The 22873-nt window shown below is 37.9% G+C and overlaps 1 long non-coding RNA gene across 1 annotated transcript in view; it reads left to right on the top strand.

The window, feature by feature from the left end:
* Positions 1-3654: 3654 nt before the first annotated feature.
* The window catches only part of LOC115071980, a 39411-nt gene continuing 20192 nt past the window's right edge, over positions 3655-22873 (top strand). The window contains exon 1 of the long non-coding RNA XR_003851047.1: positions 3655-3837. This is a non-coding gene — a long non-coding RNA (uncharacterized LOC115071980). The remainder of the gene's footprint in view (positions 3838-22873) is intronic.

The following is a 22873-nucleotide window of genomic DNA, read 5'->3' as shown; positions in this document are numbered from 1 at the left end:
GCAAGCCTAAGTGTAGGGCTAAGATTCCCTCACTCGTGTGTGAGTGCTTCTCGCTCTTCTACTCAGATAGTAGAAACATGAGGTTTTTCTGCTCCTGCTTGTAAGAAGAGACATTTTTGTAGGTCTGCCTGGAAAGATGTCATGTGCTGTGCTTTCCCCTCTGTTCATTAAAGTTGCTCATATAATTAACCTACACACATGGCTTGATCAGCACTCAGGTGAATACTAAAGGGAGATGCTCTGTGTCACTCAGAAGTTTTCTCTGTGAAGTCTCTCCAGTGTTCTAACCTAGGAACTCATCTACCCAAATGGGCAGCTCTGTCTCATCAGCCTAAGGACTCTTCTGGGCTCTGCATTGGTTCCTTCTGTATTCTACAGAGAAAGGGAAATTTTACAAAGGGAAATTTTAGACCTTGATTAATTTGTTTATATTCTCTCAGGAGTCATGATCCTACAGTGCCGAATATTCAGTGTCTTAAAAACCAGGGTCTCACATATTTTGCTCATTAGTAGATTAAATCAGACTTGACAGTTCATTTGGTAACTTCATCTTGTCCAGAGGCAACATCTCAAGGAAACCACTGTCACCTCTTTATAAATGGTTTTCTTCCAAATTTTATCTTAAATTTTATGATGGTCCTTTATTGCTTAAATATTTTTGTAATTCCAAATTGCCACAAGATAGTACCCAAATATGTCTTTAGAAAGCAGCCAAATCTGTGAAGTTTTTTTTTCCAGAAAAATTAGAAAAATAAAACAGTTCTTTGAGTTCCTAAAAACAATGAAAAAAAACAAAACAATATTTTGTTTTCATAAAACCATTTTATTGTGAAATACAGCATCAAAACATTTTAGTGCATATAATTACATAGTTGAATAAAATATCACTAAGTAAAAATATATCGAACACCATCAAGGAATATTGCTAGTTCTACAGAAACTGCACATAAGTGCCTTCCAATCCACACAGGTACACGTATGATGCGTTTAACATTGCTTCTTTTTCTTCATACTTGTTATAGCTAGGCAAAGTTCATTACACAGTAAAACATGGTAACTTGGAACCTTACCGAACTGAGAAATCGTTCTTGCAAGTCAAACCCTCCACACTTTACAAGCCTTAATTTTCAAGGCTCTGTACTAGTACTCCCACAAAACTGCTTCACTAAGACATTTTTCAGAGACAGACAGTAGGATGGATTTTCTCTTACAAGGAAGGAGATACCTTTCTAGACCCAACTAAGGCTTTGAGGCCTCTCATTATCCCAATCTCTACCTCTTCAACCACAAATGTAGAAGAGTGCAGAAAAAGGAAAGAAGAGAAATGACTGGAGAGGGACAGGAGATTTAAAATCATCTTGAAATATGCCAAGCCTCAAAAGCCAAAAACTGAAATCTATGCAACCTTGAAAACTGTTTTCTCATACATAAAATACTGAGGGCACTCAGTGATGGAGGAAGTCTACCTCTGTGCCAAGTACTTCAAGTTTGTAACTTAATTCAAACCCCACAAGGTATGGTTATTCTTACTCTGTGAGGGAGGCATTTGGTATTCAAGGAGGTTAGAATTCTTATCTCAGCCAAGTTAGCAGCTGACCAGCAAGCTCCAAGGCAGGACTCTCCATCCAGCATTCTGTGGCTTGCAAACACATTCCCTTCATGGGTCATAGTAAATGCTGCTTACCTCACTGGTTGAGGCAATATACATATGTATGCACCAATTATTCCTTCTCAATAAATGTTAGCTGGTTGAATGAAAGAAGATTATTGTCAGTCATTAAGGGAAAATTCATACTGTATTAAATTTGTCAACAGTCTAGACACTGGTATGATTTAAGTGTGTTTTAAAAGTATAACTATGGCCAAGTGTGGTGGTGCATGCCTTTAATCCCAGCACTTGGGAGGCAGAGGCAGGTGAATCTCTGTGAGCTCAAGGCCAGCCTGGCCTACCTAGTGAGTTCCAGGACAGCTGGGGCAACAGGGAGAGCCTGCATCAAAAAAAATTTTTTTTAAAGTATAATTATAGACTATAGTGGAGAGATGGAAAGTGGTTGCATAAAATTCGTATATTAAAAAAAATACTATATTATTAAACTCTTGTATTAGTTTAATAGAGACCCATTCATCAAAGACCTTAGGTACAAGATCTAGAAATTTTGGGTTTTTTCCTGTTTTGAGCTGCCGCAAAGTAATTTTGAGCATAGTAGCAACAGTACCAGACTAAAGTATTTAAAAGACCACTCTTCAGAAAATATACTTTGAATAGAAAGAAAGGTCACCCAAGAAAGCCTATGGTATACTATAGTTAAAAAAAAAAAAAACTTAAAAAATTCTTGTTGTCTTAACACAAATAATATTTCTTCACCTGTCTTGAGTTTGGGGTTGGGAAGAGGATCCTATTCCAATTGATCTTCATTCATGGTTCCTACTGACAAAGCTTTTAAAGGTGACCATTTTCAAGGGTATTGTTGACTTCAACACTCCCTACATTGACTTCCACCAAAATGCCACATCTGTCACGTCTCATGTTGTCACAGAGGCAAGTGGTATAGTGTCATCATGAGCCAGAAGGAGAACTGTAAGTATTGATGCAGAGTGTAAACGTCCATCATTAGTGTCTTGAAAGGATAGAGAGGAGAAAGATCAGTGCAGCAATTGCCGAGATTCAACATGGGAGCCAGGACTTCATTCATGGTGTGACCGAGGAGAGGGAAAGAATGATAGAGACCAAAGAGACCTTAATCCAAGCAATAGGCCATAAGATTGGAAAATTTCTTGGACAGAGATGGAGAAATGAAAAAGGAAAGCATGACACAAGAAGATTATGTAGCCAACTGCAGTCTTGATAAAGCTTCCATTTGCATCCAAGCAGACTGTTTCTAACTAGCTTTATAATGTGTTTATACAAAGTACCCAGCCATTAGAAGAGAAAGAAGCACTTTATCCAGAAATTTATTTATCAGTTCCTTTCTTCAATACGAAAAGAATCCCTTTAATCAGCCATTGTCAATTTTTTTTCTATTTAAAATATATTGAGAAGACTATTTAGGAAACTACTCCAGAAATTAAATCTGAGGAACTAATTCTAAATCTCCTCTCAGAAGTAAAACCAATAATTTCCTTTTCTTTTACCCTTTCAACAAATCTTCATTATTATCATGGCTTGAGAATAGCAGTAGAGTTTGAGGGAATGAAATAACAGGATTTGAGTAAATTTATAACCTAGAATTGATTTTTGGGACTATATTTTTAAGCAAGGACCACAGAATTAGTCCCTGAAGTAATATATTATTTAAGACGGAGGGAACAGTTTTTGTGGTAAACATATTTAAAAATCTAAGTGTAAATACTAATTCAGTAATAAGATTCCCTTAAATTTTTTTATGCCAAATAGTACAGATTTCTCTGGCAAGCATGTAGGAAGGTCAGTGGCGCCGCTACTAAGATTCCAGACTGGATGAACACTGACTCAGCATTCCGTACCCTGATCCCAGTTCTGTTTTACCACCATGAAGAGATTGTGAAACAAAGGAAATTCTCTCCCATTTGATTTGATGCTATATGGATTTGGTGGCATTTGTTTATTTCTCTGTTGAAAATTGCATCATAATCATGAAAAGAGCAAAGCAGAATGTTAAGAAAATGAAGATAACAACCAGGTCTAATTTTTGCTGAAGCATTGCAGAAATCCTCTGCAGCAGAGTAGTGATTTAAAGTCACAACTATGCAGGTGATTGAGGTGGGGAGGCTTTCTCACAAAAGGAGGAGAAAGATTTGCTGAATCATAGAGACCAAGAAGGTGTGGGTTGCTGAGACCTTGAAGACAGGAGGATGCAGGTAAGCCGGAAGCAAAGCTTGTACATCACACTGGCTAAGTGCTCTAGGGCTTAGGTTTGGATAGTGCAGGTAAGACTTCACCATTGAAGCCTTAAGAAGATTGTTACTGAGCTTGTCTCTCCAGTAAATACTAAAATACACAGGTGCTCTTAAGGAGATGAACACTCCTGTGAGATTTGTTTATATAAAGGTAGCCTGGCCAATGCATGTATTTTGTAATGGTAAGCCAGGACAGAGAGGAGGAAGGGATATCCATATTTTAAAATAAGCAGTAATAGATAACAAGCGAGAGGGTTTGGAAGGTTTTGCATCTGAATGTCTAAGACTAGGAGAGTTCATGGACAATGAGGTAGATACAACTAGTGCAAGATATAGGGGAGATATTAGACACAGGAAGAAGTTGGGGTGGTTTTTAAAATTCCTATCAGATCCCCAGGTAATCTTCAAAAGATCACAATCATTTTCTCACCAACAATGTGGAAAGTAGATGTGACTTACAAACATATTTAGTTGCTATATGTATGAGAGTTAAAGCTGTCTGGGCTATATTATACATGTAGCAACCTGAATGAGATGGAGTTGTGTTTTTTTTTTCTTGCCTTTGAATTGGTAAGACCCAAATCTTAGTACAAAAAATTATCATGTTCTTGGAGAAATCAAGCTGGTACTGACCTCAAGGCTTCATCTCTACTGGCCAACTTTATTGTTGCTGGAAGGTGCTATGCAGACTGCAGAAAGAGAAAAATGATCATCAGTCTCACCCAGCTGTGAGTACAGTGAACTACAGTAATAACTGACTAAGCAAGATCTGTTCACTGGAGCAATAATAGCATGCATGCTGTGAAAGCAACCTACAACTTTCTGATTGGATTTAAGGCCCACTTCTAAGATGGAGTCCATAGTGGACACTGTTATCAGGGTCAAAAATCTGTGGCTACACAAGTCACAGGCCATAGAGGAGATCCTACCACTAGTATTCTGCTGAATGGACATTGTATTAAGTCAACACCTAATGACTTATACCCATAGATTAGTGTATCTTGCAACTCTTATCAAAAAAGAGTTGCAATGCATGGTGATTAACAGAAATGCATAATCGGTCAATGTGCAGAGAATAAGAAACTAGGGAGTGCTCAGCCTTAAATGGGTTATCTGGATCACATCCCTCAGGTTCAGGGAGAATTGCAGAAGTGGAGAAGGGTGGAAAGATTGTAGGAGCCAGAAGAGGTAGAAGGCTATATTGAAATAATGTTTTCCCTGACACAACAGGGCATTTGCACATATGGGCCCACAGCAGGTATGACAGTATGCACAAGACTTGTACAAGCCCAAGCGATACAAAATCTCAGCATGGAGGCAGTGGTGGGCACAAAGTCCCTTCCCCGGCTGAGGAACTATTGACAATTGGTAGCTGCTGGGAGAGAGCCAGTCGGTTTTCTTCAACGTGGCAACAACTTGGGTTGGTTGACCACATGCTAGTGGATTAATTCATATCAAGAGTATTTGGGGAATACAAATTGGACTCAATGATCTTGAACAAAGAAATGGAAGACCATAAGTTGGGGCGGGGTGAATATGGTCAAAATGTATTGTATGAAATTCTCTAAGATTCAGTAAAAATATTTTTTTAATTATCATGTTCTAAACAAACTAATGAGAACTATAATTAGAGTATCTTCTCCAGGGGTTAACTGGTACTCAATCTACCATACTATTAATAATTTCCAAAAGCCCCATTCTTTGATTCAGAAGAACTGAGACAGAAGATTGGAATGAAATTGTTGGAGTTGAAAGGAAGGATTGTTGTTTTGAGAGAGAGAGAGAGAGAGAGAGAGAGAGAGAGAGGAAAAAGGAGGACAATAGACAAGAAGAGAAGAAAAAATAAATTATTCATTAGTTTAAAAGATTGACTTACTGATTTTCATTTAAACAAGGAGAAAAGTGAGTGTGGAAAAAAGAGAGAACAGAAAGTGGGGCAGGAGTGAAAGGTCTAAACCCTCCCAGTGAAGAACAAGAAGGAGGTGGTTTAAGGCGAGCCAATAGAAGACAACCTTTCATACAGCATCTTGCCACTTCCAAGCCTAAAACTGTCATCTACTTAAGCCAGGTGGGAATGGTTTGGAGTGCCCTGTAAGAGACAGACTCTGAGAAGCAGAGAACCATGGATAGACCCACTCACCACACATAAAGCACCTCAAAGAACTCATACATGTTTCCTAAAAGAGAATCTTCATCAACCATCAGCCTTACCCAAGGAATCATTGAAACTACAAAGGACCAGCAATATAGCTCCATTCTAGGTGTGTGTCTCTCTCCATCTTCTCAGACAACCTACACTGACACATCAGAATTATCTGAGTTGCTTATATCAAGGCTTACTGTGGGTGTTGTAAATTCTATAGATTTAAACAAAAGCATGACGCGTGAATCACAGTGGCATATGTTAAGCACATTTACTTGTCCTAAAAATGCTTTGCGCTCTACTGACATACTCTGTCTTTTCTGATTTCTCACCCCTTGTCAGCCATACATTTTTATCTTTATTTTAAGTGTGTGAATGTATTGCCTGCATGTGTGCAAATGCACCCATGTCATGCAATGCCCTTGGAGGTCAGAAGAGGGTATTGGATCCCCTGGAACTGGTGTTACGGACGTTGTTAACCACCATGTAGGTTTTGGTCCTCTGCAAGAGCAACCAGTGCTCTTAACCACTGAGAAGTTTCTCCAGCTCCTGTTTTATTAATATATATATATAAATATACATATATATATATATACAGAAAGAGAGATTTTCATGCATGCATGAGTATTGTATTTGTGTCATTTCCCCCTTCCCCCCCTCCACACCTTCTCAGTTTCTTGGCCTCATCTTTGATTATTACTATAACATATACATACATTTATAATTATATGACATGCACTGAGTTCATTCAGTAGTGCTCATGTATACATGTGTTTAGGGCTGATCATTTATGATATAATAATCTGCCAGGGAGCTAGTCCCTGGAAAAAAACTGATCCTTCCTCCCCCAACATCCATTTTGTTGCCTGCAGCTCTTCATCTAGAGGTGGGATTTTTAAATTTTATTTTTTTATACTGTTTCTTAGTTTTTGCTTTTTCTATATTATCACCTTTTTATATTTTAATTTGTTTTTAATTATGTGTATGTGTGTATCTGTCTGGGAGAGTGCATGTCAGAGCTAGAGTTACACATGTTTTTGAGCAACCCAACATGGACAAGGGTGTTAATTGAACTCAGATCCTCAAAGAGCATTGCATGTTCTTGACCACCAAGGCATTCCTCCAGCCTGTTCAGACCAGCTTCTCTCACTTACTGATATGTATTTAAGCTTCATCCATGTCTAGTCATGGTTTTGTAGCACATTGCTTTTTAATTAATACTCCACTCTCTAAGTACACAACAGTTTATTTATCCATTTGCCTACTTAAGGGCATCTTAGTCATTTCCAAGTTTTGACACTATGTATAAAGGTGCACTGAACAGTTGTGCAGGTTTTTGTGTGGATGTTTTAAGTCTATAGGTAAACGCCAAGAAGTATAGTTGTTCAATAATATAGTGAGCTTATAGTTATCTTTGTATGAAATAAAAAATGACTTGCACTCCCACCAAAATAAACAAAAGCTCCTATTAATTTCACATTTTTACCATTACTTGACATTCCTGGTATTCCAGATTTCAGCCATTTGAATAAGGATGTTATTTCACATGTTATTTTGAAAAAGGCATCTCACAATTGCTTCATATTGTATAATTTATCCCAATAGCACATGTTGTAGAGCATATTTTTGCATGTTTGTTTGAAACCTATCCATTTTACTTGGTGGAGTTTGTTAAGGTCTTTGGCCCATTTTAAAATTGAGGTTTTTTTTTTTTTTTTGTAAGTTAATGAGTTCTCTGTATATTTTAGATAATGTTTCCTTTATCCCTTTATTCCTTTTGCAAATATTTTCTCACAGTCTGTATCTTCTCATTCTCTTGAAATTATTTTCACATCCCACAGGTTTTAATTTTAATTAAGTGTGGCTTATCAATTATTTATCTCATGGATTAAACATTTGTCACTGCATTAAAAAGTTACTGTCACACCAATACCATTCAATCCTTCACCTATGCTATCTTCTAAGAATCTTGTGGTTGTGTTTAAATTGGGGTGTATGATCTATTTTGAGTTTATTTTTGTGAAAGGTATGAAGTCTCTGTATAAATTAATTTTTAATGTGAACATGCAGTTGTTTTAATACCATTTTTTGAAAGGATGTCTTTGCTTTATCATACTACTGTTGCTCCTTTATCATAAAGAAGTTGGCAATATTTATGAGGACTTTTTCTCAGCTCTCTAGTCTGTTCTATTGATCTATTTGATGTTTTTATTAACATCACACTATCTTGATGACTATAGCTTTGTGTTATATCTTGAAGTCAGGTCATATCGGTCTTCCAATTTTGTTCTTCTTCAATATCGTATTGGTTTTTCTGGGTCATTTGTCTCTACATACAGGCTTTAGAATTAGTTTCAATTTTCACAAAATAACATGTTGGGATTTTAATTAGGACAGGATTGACTCTTGAAGTCAAGTTGGAAATAACCTATATTTGAATATTTAGTTTCCTAGGTATGTGCAGAGGACATACCTGCATTGCCATTTTAAAACTCTTTCATGAGAATCGTGTTGTTTTTCTCATATAGATATTGTAAATGTTTTTCTGAAATATATTTAAATATTTCATTTTTTAAAATCTTATTTATTATTTTTATTTTATATGTATGCATGTATTGCCTGAATGTAGGAAAGTGCACCCGTGTTGTGCAATGCCCATGGAGGTCAGAAGAGGCTGTCGGATCCCCTGGGACTGGAGTTACAGACAGTTGTTAGCTGCCATATGGGTGCTGGGATTCGAACCTGGGTCTTCTGCAAGAACAAACAGTATTCTTAATCACTGAGCCATCTTTCCAGCCCCTTAAGTATTTCATTTTTATATTGAGTTGTTATAGTTTTCATTTGCTGGTGTACAAGAAGGTGAATGACTAACATTTATTTACCTGTAATCAGAAATATTGCTCTAATTGTTCATTTGTTCCAAGAATTTTTCATAGTTTTTTCAGATTTTCTAAGTAGATGGTCATGCCACCTGCTGACACAGTTCCATTTCTTCCTCCCTTGTCCTCATACTTTCTATCTCCTATTCTTGCCTCATTGTATCATCTAGGACAAGTTGAAAAGAGTAATGAGAAAGGATAAACGCCTACTTTTGGCCTTAATGAAAAAGCCTGTAGTTTCCCATAATAAGTATAATGTTATGTTAACTATAGGGGATATGCATACAAATATATGCACATGTGAGTGTGTGTGTGTGTGTGTGTGTAGAGAGAGAGAGAGAGAGAGAGAGAGTCTGCAATGTATACTTAAAACCAATCCCGGTCCATTTTCAAAGACACTGTATCAATTCCTGAGTATTATGAATACTTTACAATAAAGTAACCCTAATTTCTCTCTCACTTCTTTATATTATTGTTGTAATCCATTTCATATATACACAAGTATATATTTCTATATAATAGAAAGATATGAAGCATACATATTGCTTCTACCGCTTTGAATAAACTGCTATGCCAGATCAATTCTCTTTCTTTCAGCCCTCTTCCTCAATTTGTGTACAGCTGAGTTTCTGACCTACATTATTCTACTTCTTTCTAAAGAATGTTTAACATTTCTTGTAAGACAGTTCGACAACAAATTATTTTTCTCTAAGAAAAATAATTATCCTCCTTCATTTCTAAAAGATCATTGTCAAGGCACAGAATTCTAAGTTGGAAGAATTTTCTCACTTAACATTTTAAGTATTTCACTACACTCACTTCCTGCTTACATGATCTCTGATAGGAAGTTGAGTACACTTCCTTCCTGTGTCTCTAAAGGTAAGGTGTCCTGGCTCTTTTCTGGCTTCTCTGTGATTTTTTTTCTAAAACTTTGTCTTCTGAAGTTTAAATGTTGTATGTCTAGGTTCAGAGTTTATTTGAGGACCTTTGTTCTTATTGCTGTTGTGTTTTGTATCTATCTTGCTAGGTGTCCTTGAGTTTCCAAAATTGGTAATTGTCTGCTGTCATTTTGGAGAAATGATCAGGTATTGTTTCGAATGCTTCTTTCCTTGCTGTTTTCCCTCCTTGAAATTCTGGTTATACATATGTTACAGGTTTCTAGTCATCCTGCAGCACTTTGCATTGTGCTCTTTTGTTTGTTTTGTTTTGTTATTTTGTTTTGTTTTTGCTTTTGGTTCCTTTGTTTTCAGCTCTTTTTTCAGTAAATCCTGAAACTCAGATTCTTTCCACACTTAGGCAAAATCCAGTAATAAGTTTACCAAAGGCAGTCTTCATTTTTGGTATAGTGATTTACTTTTATCTCTAATATGTTTTTTTATTATTTCTTAGAGCTTTTATCTGTCTTTTCACACTGCCCATTGTTCCTGCATGCTCCATTAAAACCCTTAGCATACTAACATAGCTTTCCTTTTCAGTTCTCAATGTATTCATTCCACTCTCCCATCATGTCTGGTTCTGTGCTCACTTTAGTTTTTTCAAATTCTGAGGGTTTTCTTCCCCTTTTTAGTAGGTATTGTAATTTTTTTCTCAATAGCCAGATGTTATCTAATTAGGCCTTTTGAAATGTGCTGGTTAGATATAAAGAGAGAGGAAGTGTCCTGTAGCCTGTGATTAAGTCTCAATCATGTAGTGAGCCTATGACCTTCACTGTTCTGAGATAGGACAGGATAAAGTAGCTTAGATTTGGAAACTTCCCTTCACCAATGTAGAAGGCTGGAGTAGACTGCAGTTAGGTCATTCACTTTTCCCTCATGGAAAGATAAGCTGGATAAGGTTGAGTATTTCCCTTTCCAGGTAGAGAAGGTTTTGACAATATTCTAGTAGGTTCGACACAGTTAGCTCTCCCTGGGAACAGAGGTCCCCAGTGTGAGTTAGTAAAATGTAGCCTCAGGGCTAAGGTGATGACTCAGTGGATAACATACCTGACTCATAAGCAGGAGGACCTGAGTTCAGATCCCCAAGACCCACATAGAAACTAAATGTGGTGGTGCACACCTATAACCCCAGCACCTGGCGAGGAGAGTCAAAATGGATAGATCCCCATAGTTCACTGGACAGCCAGTCTAATGAACCGGTGACTGTCAGATTCAATAATAGACCCCATCTCAAAAGTTAATCTGGAAAGTGATCAAGGAAGATAACCAACCTTGACCTCTGGTCTCCATGCATACATACACATACACACACACACACACACACATACACACACACACTCACATGTACATATATATATATACACACACACACACACACACACACACACAATTAATTTTTTTTAAAAAGAAAGTAATTTATCTCCTTCCCCTACCAAAAACACAAGGGGATTTTGCCCACCATTACTGTGAAAATCTAGTCATGCTTCTAGAGTTGAAACTAACAAAAGCATAGGCACCCGCAAATAACTGGATCCCCTGGTGTTTTTAACTCATGAACTTGCCCACACTAAGAGTCTCCAGTAATTCTTTAATTATAGTCCATCTTTTTGTTCTCCAATACTGGTTTCTGGTAAGTTTCTTGTAGTAAGTAAGCAATAACCTGCCCCCCATGGTCACCCATATGTCCCTCCAGTTTAGGGGTCTTCACTTTGCTGTGTGTCCTCACCTTTCTTGCTGATTTAAGGTAGTTGGGCTCTCAGTCTGTTCCACTTTTGACAAGTAGTTAAAACATGAAGTGGCGATCCCAAGCCCCTTACATGATTAATAGAAAATGGAATCTACTCTTCTTCCCTTGGTTAACAAAAGAAAAAAACAAACAAAACAGAAAAGCAAGGAAGAAGACTAAGGAACACATTTCTTTTCCAATTTATATCCCTGTGGCAAAGTCATTAAAGATGAATTTAAAATAAAAAGGAAAGAAGAAAATAAGAAAGAACTGAGTACTGAGAAGATGAGATAGATTTTTTGAAGCAAACAACCTTTTCATTCTTGAAAATGACTTTAAAGGCATAAAGGTATAGGATCAGTTCAAAGTATTTGCAACTGAGAGGGTGGGCAAGTGAAGAGAGCACTTTTGAAATCACAGTGGACAACCGTTAAAAAGCTCACTGTCAATAAATCACATGTACATAATACTGAATAAACAAGGATAATGCATGCATATGCAGAATGCTTAAGTATTTAGTATTTTGTATAACATTTCGTACACATGAAAACTGCTGTGGTTTACACATATATTAATAGAAAAACATCTGAGTCATTGGAGGCTCTTTCTTTTCATTGAAGCAACCACACACCCTACAATGAAAATAGCTATCTGCAGAGTAAACACAGTTCAGTCTATAAATTAGAATCCAAATAAACTCCCAACTTTTACAGTAGAATGAAAATCTGGATATTTTTCCAATTGTCAATTTTTTTATTCTGATTTTTTAAAGTGACATTTAAAATTCAATTTAAATAAAGCAATTTTAGAGAATACAGTAATAGTACAGTACAGTAATAGTATAATAGAACTATAGAGTAGTCTCTAGCTACATGAGAAAATAATAGAAATGAAAGAGCATAAAGATCATATGCATATGAGATTTCTTCTTCCATGAAATGCCAAATAATAACTATGTCTTCTTTAATTCAGTGAAAATCCATTTTCCCTTATTAAGAGTAAAAAAAAATGACTCATCAGAATGGTGTATTATAATTAATGGAAAAATATTTCAAAACTTCATTCTTCTGAATTTCAGCGTTCCTGGAGTATCTCTGAGGGTTCTCATAGCACTCAGTGCCCAGAAAATCACTTAACCAACGGTACTTGTTCCAGTAAAATGTCTGGCCAAATACTAAAGCATTAAGAAAAAGAAAAAAACTGAGACGTACGGATGGAGTTAAACTGCTGTGATTCTGACAAAGTCAGACATCACACAGACAGACTCTCTATTTGAATCTACATGAGCAATTTATTTCTAAGTGACATATTTGGAAGTTAAATTCTAATGCAATAGATGCATTTAGAGTCTGACAGCTTTTAGTACAGGAAACAATTAAGAGTCATGAACACAAAATCCACATGACCTATAAAATAGGTTGTTACTTCCTGGTTGTATTATTTGTTATTTCTGAAACTTTCTTATTTATTCTAAGCATTCACTCCAGCCCAGCATCATTCTCCCTATAAAACAAGAAAATGTTTGCAAACTACTTGCTGTAAGATGAGAACTCTTTGCACCAAGTTCTCACAGCGGCTGCTCCAGCCTCCTCCTCCTAATGCACCCTGAACAGTTGCAATGGACTGCAGACACTGGCCAGTGTGCCCTGCTGTTTTATCATCTTGCTGCTAAGAGCCTTCACACCACACCTGAGCTTTAATTTCCTCCATTTAAGAAGTGGTCATACATCCATCAGTCAGCTTCTGAAGTCACAAGAGATCAGCTCTTGCTGCAGATAACCCCAGGTTCTGGCACGTTCTTCATTCATGAAATCAACCCCAAGGAATATGAAACTGAGATCACTGAATGTGGTGTAACAGTGTCCAGAAGAATAAGCCAGCCGCTGTCTGAGGGGTCTGCAGGGACTGAAGCATTCCCTACATCTGTGCAGCTGCCCAGCATAGGTTTTCTCCTAAGACCTCCCACGATTCAGTCTCTTTCAGTCTGGCAGCCCCAAATGAAACCTCCGTGTGTCCAAAGAAATGGAAGAATACAGAATACGATCTCACAAGGCATAACGACGCTATCATCACAACTCAATAAGAAAAAAACAGTGGATTAAGAATCAATAAAATTTTCTTCATCTTTCCCTAATCAATAATACCTCTCCTGAGTTTTGGATACTTTACTAATCAGAATTCTCTAATTGTGGGATTTGGATGAAAGTTGTGGCCTAATTTGCCACACATACACTCCAGTATGATAACATTATATGCTCTTCAAGTTACTGTGCTACACAGCTTGTGAAAACATATTTTATCTCCCCACTGAGTTGCCAGCTTTGATGTTACAACAAAGTTCTGTAAACTTTGCTGGTAAAGCTCCAGCTCTTCTTAATTAAGTACAGCTTTAAGACCCTACCATTACATTGGAAAATATTTTCATAATGCTGGAAACCCAGGTACAATATTTACTGAGGATTTTTAATCAGGGCATGAAGTTCACCTCTCATATTCATTATAACATTTAATGAAGTGTTTTAAGTAGCCCACAATTTACTACACAAACCACTAATTCTGTACATTGTAACTAAGGTAATTTATGAAGAACATGTAACTTTGTCTAAATATAACAATTATAAATATAAATAGATTAGTCCATTCCTCTTCATACATGCATTTAACAAGCAGAAAACCCCTTTGGATTTATTTCAGAGGCAAGATCAGACTGTGTGGCTTCAGCAGGTCTCTTTCACCTACAGTTTCATTTGCCTTCAATATGTCAAAAGAAGTAAGTTGGTCTACTTGTGACAATGACAGTTAGGAAATAAATTTATGCCTTCAAGCAACTGACCCCTCCTGGTCTGCATCTCTAGGCTTTGCTCCAAAAAGACAAGATTTCCTTTTCTCTCTAGAAGTCCTCTTTCATCCAAAGAGAATTCAAATCTTTTCCTACAGTCATCTTCCTGAGTTTCAGGGTATCATTAATCCCATGTTACAATCTAATCTACAGTGTTAGTTATCAACTTCTCCATCAGTCTCGCCAAATTCCATTTAGAAGTTTCCACAAATTCCAGTCAGTCCACGACATTAGGTTTTCAACTGGTAACACCCAACTTTTGCACAATGATACTGAATTAAATCACCACTCTTCTCTGCAGTGTCCTTTGAGATGTTTGTTTTAATCGCCTGAGAAGTTTCTTCCAGGTTTTCAATGTGTTTGTCATTTTCCATAACTTAGAAGTCCAATTTTGCTATTTTAGGCAAGAGCACTTCAAGTTTTTTCCTCCAGGGAGGTCATGCAGTTGTATGGTTTCTAGATTCTGGAAATAATTTCCTCCACCAAGCCTTTCATGTGGAATCCAGGGCTCTTGACAGAGTCTTTTCCCCCCAGTATCCCTGCTCTGAGACCAAGTAGGAACAAATCATCAATACACCTGATACCCATGCTGTACCTGTAGCTCCTGTGACCCCCCTAGTTTTTTCCTCCAGGGAGGTCATGCAGTTGTATGGTTTCTAGATTCTGGAAATAATTTCCTCCACCAAGCCTTTCATGTGGAATCCAGGGCTCTTGACAGAGTCTTTTCCCCCCAATATCCCTGCTCTGAGACCAAGTAGGAACAAATCATCAATACACCTGATGCCCATGCTGTACCTGTAGCTCCTGTGACCCCCCGAAACTAATTCTCCATGATGAAAAGCTACAGGAGTCAAAATACACTCACTCACCCAGATGCGTGTCTGTTGTTAGAATATGCTGTTGTTGTTGAAGCTGGGCTCTGGAGTCTCTGACTTAACCGGATGATGGGTTAGATGGTAAATCTCCAAATGACAGCACTTCATCTTCTGAATTTCTGAGAACAGATAATAGAAGATTTGAAGAATGGGAGAAATTTTATGTTTAAGGACTCAATTACTTCCCTTTCATTTTATAGAAAAATGGAAAAATATAGATATATATTTGATTTGATGTTTTACTGTTTTAAATGTGTGGTTAGACAAGTTCTGAGATATCTGTGCAGTTCTGTAATCATTACTGCAATCATGATAGAGCAAATTATCATCACTCTGTAATTCCCAGTGTCCCTGTGCAATTATTTTTCTCCCCTCATCCCATGGCTGGTAGGAACCAGTGATTTGCTTTTTACCATTATTGTTTTAACTTTTCTAGAATTTCACATAAATAGAAGCATATTATGTTTATTCTTTGGTGCTCTCTGTCCATCTCTCATTTAGCACAATGTATTTGAGATTCATTCATGTTGTTGGAAATATCCAAAATTCATTCTTTTTTGTTGCTGACTACTATTCAATTCATTTGCCTTCTCAGTTTCTCACTTCCTATGTCAAGGTCGCCCTAATTTTGAAAGAGCTGATAGTGAGAACATGTGTTCCCATTGTGGAAATCCCTCCCTACCCCACAAAGACAAGGCTTAATGTCATGACCTCTTACGGTTAAAAACACCATTGGCCTCAAATCCTTCCTGAGCCCTGGGCTGACCTCTACAGGTGGTGTTTCTCTGGTTCTATGTCAACTGGGTTGTTGCCAATGAAAGGCAAACTATTGGAGGGCAGAGGAAGGGAGTAACCCTAGTATTTCTCTCTCCATCCTTTGCTTTGGTTTGCTTTTCTGATAAAGGATGCATTTCCTCTTTGGCTTTAGTTCCCACCAGACAAGCCCACCAGGGTTCTAGTTTCCTTCCTGTAATGGTAACCCTTGGGTTATAACAACAGTTTTGTCCTTTTGTCATGTTAAGTCTAGTTACTAAACCCCTTACCTGCTGCTAGTTTCTGGGTCCTCATTGTCCTTTATTTGACTCTCATCTCTACCATCACCTAGATAACTATAGAGCTATATAGTTCTCTGTGCTACTTTCCTTCTGATGTAGCTATTTGAATTACAGTATATTTCATGGCTAGATCTTGATTTCATTTTACAAAATCTAAGTCTCTTTTTTATTTTTTATTTGTTATTTTTATTTTAAGTGCCTGAGTGTTTTGCCTGCTTGTATGTAATTACACCCATGTGTGCAATGTCCACATAGACCAGAAGAGGGCATCAGATCCCCCTGGAACCAGAATTTTAGACAGTTGCTTGCTGACAGTGGGTATTGAGAACCAAACTCAAGTTCTCTGCAAGACCAACCAGTATTCTTAACCCCTGAGTCACCTCTCAAGCCCCCCCAAGTCCAAGTCTCTTGATTTTATGCTTAAAATACAACTTGTAACACAAAATTCATCTCATTTAATTCTTCATACTAGCCAACACAAAATTATTATTCCCATTTATGAATGAAGCCTAGAGAATTTATGTTATCACACAGAAAGTCAAAAGATTGATTTACCCAGAGGTTGATGACAGATTAAAGAAGCTAATAATGGGCATGGAGATGTTCAAGTAGGCTGAGTGTGGCTGACAGAGTACAGGAAACTTTCCATTAACATGAGGTAAAAGTGTAAACTATTCTCTAATATGATCCATGTGGCTGTTTCTGATGTTATTTTCTGATTATATTGGAAAGAACAACCTTCCAGACCAATAACCACAGCCATGTATCTGAGGTTCTGTTAGTCTACTCTACTAACAACAACACATCTGTAAAAGCATCTAAAATCCGGCATCCTGCTTGTCTGGATCTGTGGGAGTCAGCTGTCATCTCCTGGGCTCCATCAGGATGTTGAAGGATCAGATTGGTAATTTAAACAGAAAATTAATGGAAACTGTCATCTGAGCACATTGTATCTTTATGAATGGTGTGAATCTCTGCCATTCTTCCCAAGATTAAGTATTGTGATCGATTTGCTGTTTGGTTAGAGAATGCAGGGTGCACAAGCTCAGGTGCTTCCATTTAATCATTTCCTCTACAGTAGCTCTTATCCAAGAGGTCTAAAGTCAATGTGGACAAGCACCAATAGCCAAACATCCTGGTTCTAAGTACATAGTCTGAGACTGGGGTTAGGAGCACTAAGAATACTGTGGAGCTGAGTCTGGGGCTGCTGCATGTATTACAGTCTAAAAAATTATCATGATATAACCTGAACTCTGTATCTAACAATTCCTCACATATGTAGCTATTTACCTGCCATATTTTATGTGAGTACTACCAGACTCAATGTCTAAGGGTCCCTTTGAGAAAGGAATTGGGGACACATTGCCATTTATATTGTTACTGCATTACAGACTCCTTCCTCTTGGGGATCTGGCCTTTCTTTCAGTAAGTTGAATCCAGTTGTGAATTGTGTAAGGTCCATAATTAAAGATCAAGCGTCGTGACTTTTATTGGGTCAACTGCCCTTAGCATCTTGATCACTGTTTCTTAAATTCTTCACACAGACTGAGTCACCACTTACCCATTCCTTTTGCCACTGGGCATGTTGTGTCTGTCCATCAAATCCATAACACTCTTTTGATCAGGCTACTAGACTGTTCCTCCACCCTTGCCCCTCACTATGATAGACACGTATGCCTGGCTCTTGATCCCCAAATGTGGCCACCTGGCACCAGTCCTTCAGTGTGCCGTGCTCTGCAGTGCTACCAGTCTGCAGTGGCATTTCCCACCACTACTCTAGGTTTTCCAGAGTTAGCTACAATGGAAGTACTACGTGAGGTAAGTGCCCATCTCTCCATCACACTCCTGATGAGCATTTGGCAGGTACTGTGCCCTTTCTGTCTTCCCATAGAACACATTCTTTTAGTGTATTTCTGGGCTTACATAATTTATCTTCTCTATCATGAGTCCGTCTTCAAATATTTTGCAGTGTCATTTTTTGCATGCTGTGGAAATTTTGATGTTTCAATTTCACATAGGTCAGAAGTTAGCAAATGGCCCATGGACCAAGCCCAAACTGTTACTGATACTTGTAAATCAACCTTTGTTGAAACATAGATAGCCATTATTTGTGCATTGTTTATAGTTGTTCTTCCACTACCATTGAGAATAACTATAACAGAGACTCTTTGGCTCAAAATTGAACATGTTTACTGATTGTCCCTAGCTGCCGAAATCTGGGTAGGCCATTCCTTTTCTGTTATTTCCAGAAATCATCCTAGTAGAAGGGAATTTCCAGAGTCTTCTTGCTGTATTCCTGAAAATACATTTCAAATAAATCCTTATCCCTTTATTTCCCAGCTACCTTGGAGAAGCCCCCAAACCGCCAGTCCACTGTATGATCTCCCAGCTCTTGCAGTATAAACAGGCTAGGTTCTCTAACTGTTGGACAGTGTAAGCCCTCCACCCATTGCCAAGTGTGCATATCTTTGGTTGTGTCATGTTGTAAAAACCCTAGTTATGTGTATGGCAGGGGGAAGGAGAAGAAGGGGGAAGATTCTAAAGTACACATGTGTTACCTTGCATGGGAGAAGTTTCTGATTTGTTTTCAAGGAAGGAGGGAGAACTAGCTTCTAACAGGGAGGCTTTTAAGCAAAGTTTGAGCGTTCAGAGGAATTGTGCCATTCAAGGTTTTGAAGACATCAATCCAGACCTCAAATCACACTTATCAGATCCCATTGTTTCCCCACTGGTGCCTCAATTTTGACAGAGCAGATCTGCTTTACCTATAAGTTTAACCTCATAGACTCTCAGTACCCTGATAATTTAAACCCAGCTCTAATCCTAAACTTAGTCTTCCCTCTCATGGTAAGTGATGATGGTCTCTTTGTGTGTGTCCAAGGAGGCTGCCGGACTTCCAAATTCACCTTTGGTCAAATAATTGGCTTACATTTTGTTTTACTTTATTTTGGTCTAAAAGACAGCTGCTACTTCTAAATATCCAATAGAATGTTGTAGCTAATTAATTCTCTTTTACTAACACACATTATACCAAGAAATATCTGTCTTCTCCTACCATCAGTGGTGTGATTCTTCTGGCTAATTACATGCAATGCATTTCTGCTCCAAAAAAGTGGAACATGGGGCTGGAGAGATGGCTCAGCGGTTAAGAACATTGGTTGTTTTTGCAGAAGACCCAGGCTCAAATCCCAGCACCCACATGGCAGCTAGTAACTGTCCGTAACTCCAGTTCTGGGGGCTCCAATGGCCTCTTCTCTCCTCCTTGAGCATTGCACCACATGGGTGCACTTACATGCAGACAATACACTCATGCACATAAAATAATAAATATATACAAAAAGTGGAACACATGAAAGAAATATGATATAAGGAAACTCTGGATTTATCTAGTCACCTTCCTTTGTGATTATCATGACTCACTTTCAGTTTCATTAGAATGTTAACTGTTTCCTTCCCCTGTGATTTCTTCTCCCATGAGAGCCCAAACTTCTTCAATTGTATAGAAAAAATTTCAGAACCTTGTTACAATGCTCATCGCCAATGATAGCAATGTGCTAATATGAAATATTAAAAAGCTGCAGATATGAGAAAATCTATAAGATCCCCAGTACAGGGACTGAAGAGATGGCTCAGCAGTTAAGAGCACTGTCTGCTCTTACAGAGGACCTGGATTCAATTCCCAGCACCCACATGGGTGTCCTAACTCCAGTTTCAGGGGATCTGACACCCTTTTCTGCCCTCTGTGGCCACTGCACAACACAGGTGCACTTACATATATGCAGCCAATATACTCCTGCACATAATAAATAAATAAATAAATAAATAAATAAATAAATAAATAAATGATTTTTTAAAAGATCATTACTACAGTAACTTCTTGCACTACAAAAGGCTTTGCTAAACTTTAAAAGGGACTAACTTTGTCTATTTTTGTTTAAAGTTACATTGATGATGTGGTTGCTTTTAAAAGATGAACCAATGTTAACACAACTCATACATCCTTTCATTACAGAAGGTTTTTCTACTCCTAATCTGCTACTTTGTCTTCCTACCATGTTACACAACAGTGCTGAGAAGCATCAGATTAACAACACTTGGAGAATGATTGCACCCTTGAAATATTATTACTGGTTAGTAGAGGATTTTTAAAAAGGAATTGTGGTTTTACTGCATGGATGTTAACTTACATATTTAGACACATCTTATCCTATTCTAGGAGAGCTGAAGAGAGGAATGTTTTTATTTCCTTAAAGTTTCAGAGATCTCATGGGAAGAAAATGTTGGTCATCACCAATTCAATGTGCAATAACTATATGAGATATTGGTTGGCTAGGCAAACAGCAACTCTTAATATTTTTAAATCTAAAAGAATTCAACTACTATGTAAAAATACTGATGATGGGGAAAACAGTATGCACAACAGAAAGACCAAATGGATTCTTAAACATAATGTAAGAAAGTACAGAGATGGGGTTACTTAGAACTTTGAGAAGCAGAGTGTGAGTGGCTGTCAGTTACAAAGAGAGAGGAGAAAGGAGCACTTGTGAAAGGCAGGAGTTTGCAAGTACACAGGGAGAAAGAAATACCAGCAGCTGGCAGTGTGGCAGGAGGCAGGTAGAGGGCGTGGGATTGTGGTGAGTCCCATGGTGTTCCATCAACACAGATTCTACAGAAGCAGAGGTAAACAGGAGGCAGGCATACCCACGTTAATGTAGTATGTTAGTCATTAAAGTAGTTGTGCATGCTGTTGTTTTCTCATAATATTCAACATTTCAACAGGCAGGAATCATATATGCTGCTCCCCAAAGGCATGAAAGCATTTTATTACCATGTCGTGAATATCAGTTTCTCAAACATTTAAATGAATCAGATCCAAGCTTGCTTCTGGCTTAGGAATTGATTTCTTTTAATATACAGTTACCTCCAAGTCCTGGGTAGCATCAATACTGCAAATAGACAAAATCACAAAACATTTGGCTTATTACTCAGTATTCTTCTGTAATCTGAATATGAGTTGCAGAACTTCAAAAGTGAAAATGTAAATCTTCAGGCTGAATCAGAACTAATCAGCCAGTGACAGTAACTGAGGACCACTCTTCCTATGCCTATGGGATAAAAAGTCTTTCGATCTAAAAGTCCTTTTCTTCCAAATTTGCTAGATTCATAGATGCTAAATGTCATTTTTATCACCATCTCTTATTTTGTTTGGTTTGGTTTGGTTTGGTTTTGTTTCTTTCTACTTGTTGGTTTTGTTTTACTTTGATTTAATTTGTTTTTTGTTTTATAAGACAGAGTCTCCCTACAGCCTCATCTGGCCTGGACCTCCCCACGTAGACCAGCCTTGATCTCCCAGAGATCCACCTGCCTCTGCCTCCCTAGTGCTAGGATTAAAGGTGTCCACTATCATGCCCAGCTGTTTGTTTTTTACGACAGAGTCTCACTATTTTACACAGTCTGGTATTGAAGATCAATCCTCTTGCCTCAGCCTTCCAAGTAACTGGGACTACAGGTCCCTATTACTATATTAAAATGTTATTTGAAAGTTACAAATGAAAAAAAAAATCATCATGCTAAAATTTTTTTTTATTATTTTTATGTGTATGAGTGTATTGCCTGCATGTGTGTAAGTGCACCTGTGTCACGTAATGTCCATGGAAGACAAAAGAGGGGAGCTGGATCCCTGGAACTGGAGTTACTAATGGTTGTTAGCCACCATGTGGGTCCTGGGACCTAAACTCGGGTCCTCTACAAGGGCAGTGACTGCTCTTAACTGCTGAGCCAGTCCCTCCAGTCCCATCACACTAAAATATTAAAATAGGTATCAACATCATAAATGAAGATAACAAAAATAACAACTCAAATCTCAATTTTAACTACCAATCAAATGATACTCATACCAAGAATTGAAATGACTTTTCTAAGCATGAATGTAGTGTAAATAGTTAACGACAGTCCCAACAAATGACTGATTTATGAAAACTCCTTAAAATATTAACTAAATTAATCAAGTAGGCATGATGTGAATGTCAGCACATGTGCCGCAGTGTGCATGTGGAGTCAGAGGGCAACTTTGTGGAGGCAGTTCTCTCTTATCACTGTGGTGGTTTAAATGTGAGCAGTGTTTACAGGGTTTATAGCCTCACTCTACTTCCAGTTAGCTCTGTCTCTGCTTCCTGTGTGCTGTTCAGATGTGATCTTTCAGCTTCCTGTTCCTGCTGCTTGCTGCCACCCACCATGAGAGACTGCCAAATGTAATGGAGTAATTTCAAGACAGCATAACATTGAGTTTATGCTGTGGTTAGTACTGATAACTCTTAAGCAAGTCTATGTTGAAAAAGCATGAGGGACCCCAAGATGTTGGAGCTGCAAGAACTATGACACGTCCGTCAAGGAGAGTTGCATACAAGAGGTGGAACTGGCCCAAGAAAGAGATACATATTGCAGGTAGTGAAGTTGGAGGGGTAAAGCTATCTATCTAAGGCCTTTAAAACTCAAGTTTTGGGGGCTGGAGAGACGGCTCAGCAGGTAAGAACATTAGTTGTTCC

The sequence above is a fragment of the Nannospalax galili genome, unplaced genomic scaffold, assembly GCF_000622305.1.
Source record: "Nannospalax galili isolate Female #2095 unplaced genomic scaffold, S.galili_v1.0 scaffold1340, whole genome shotgun sequence".
Taxonomy (NCBI): Eukaryota; Metazoa; Chordata; class Mammalia; order Rodentia; family Spalacidae; genus Nannospalax; species Nannospalax galili.
Note: the sequence above shows the minus strand (reverse complement) of the source record. Positions and strands in the feature narration are given on the sequence as shown.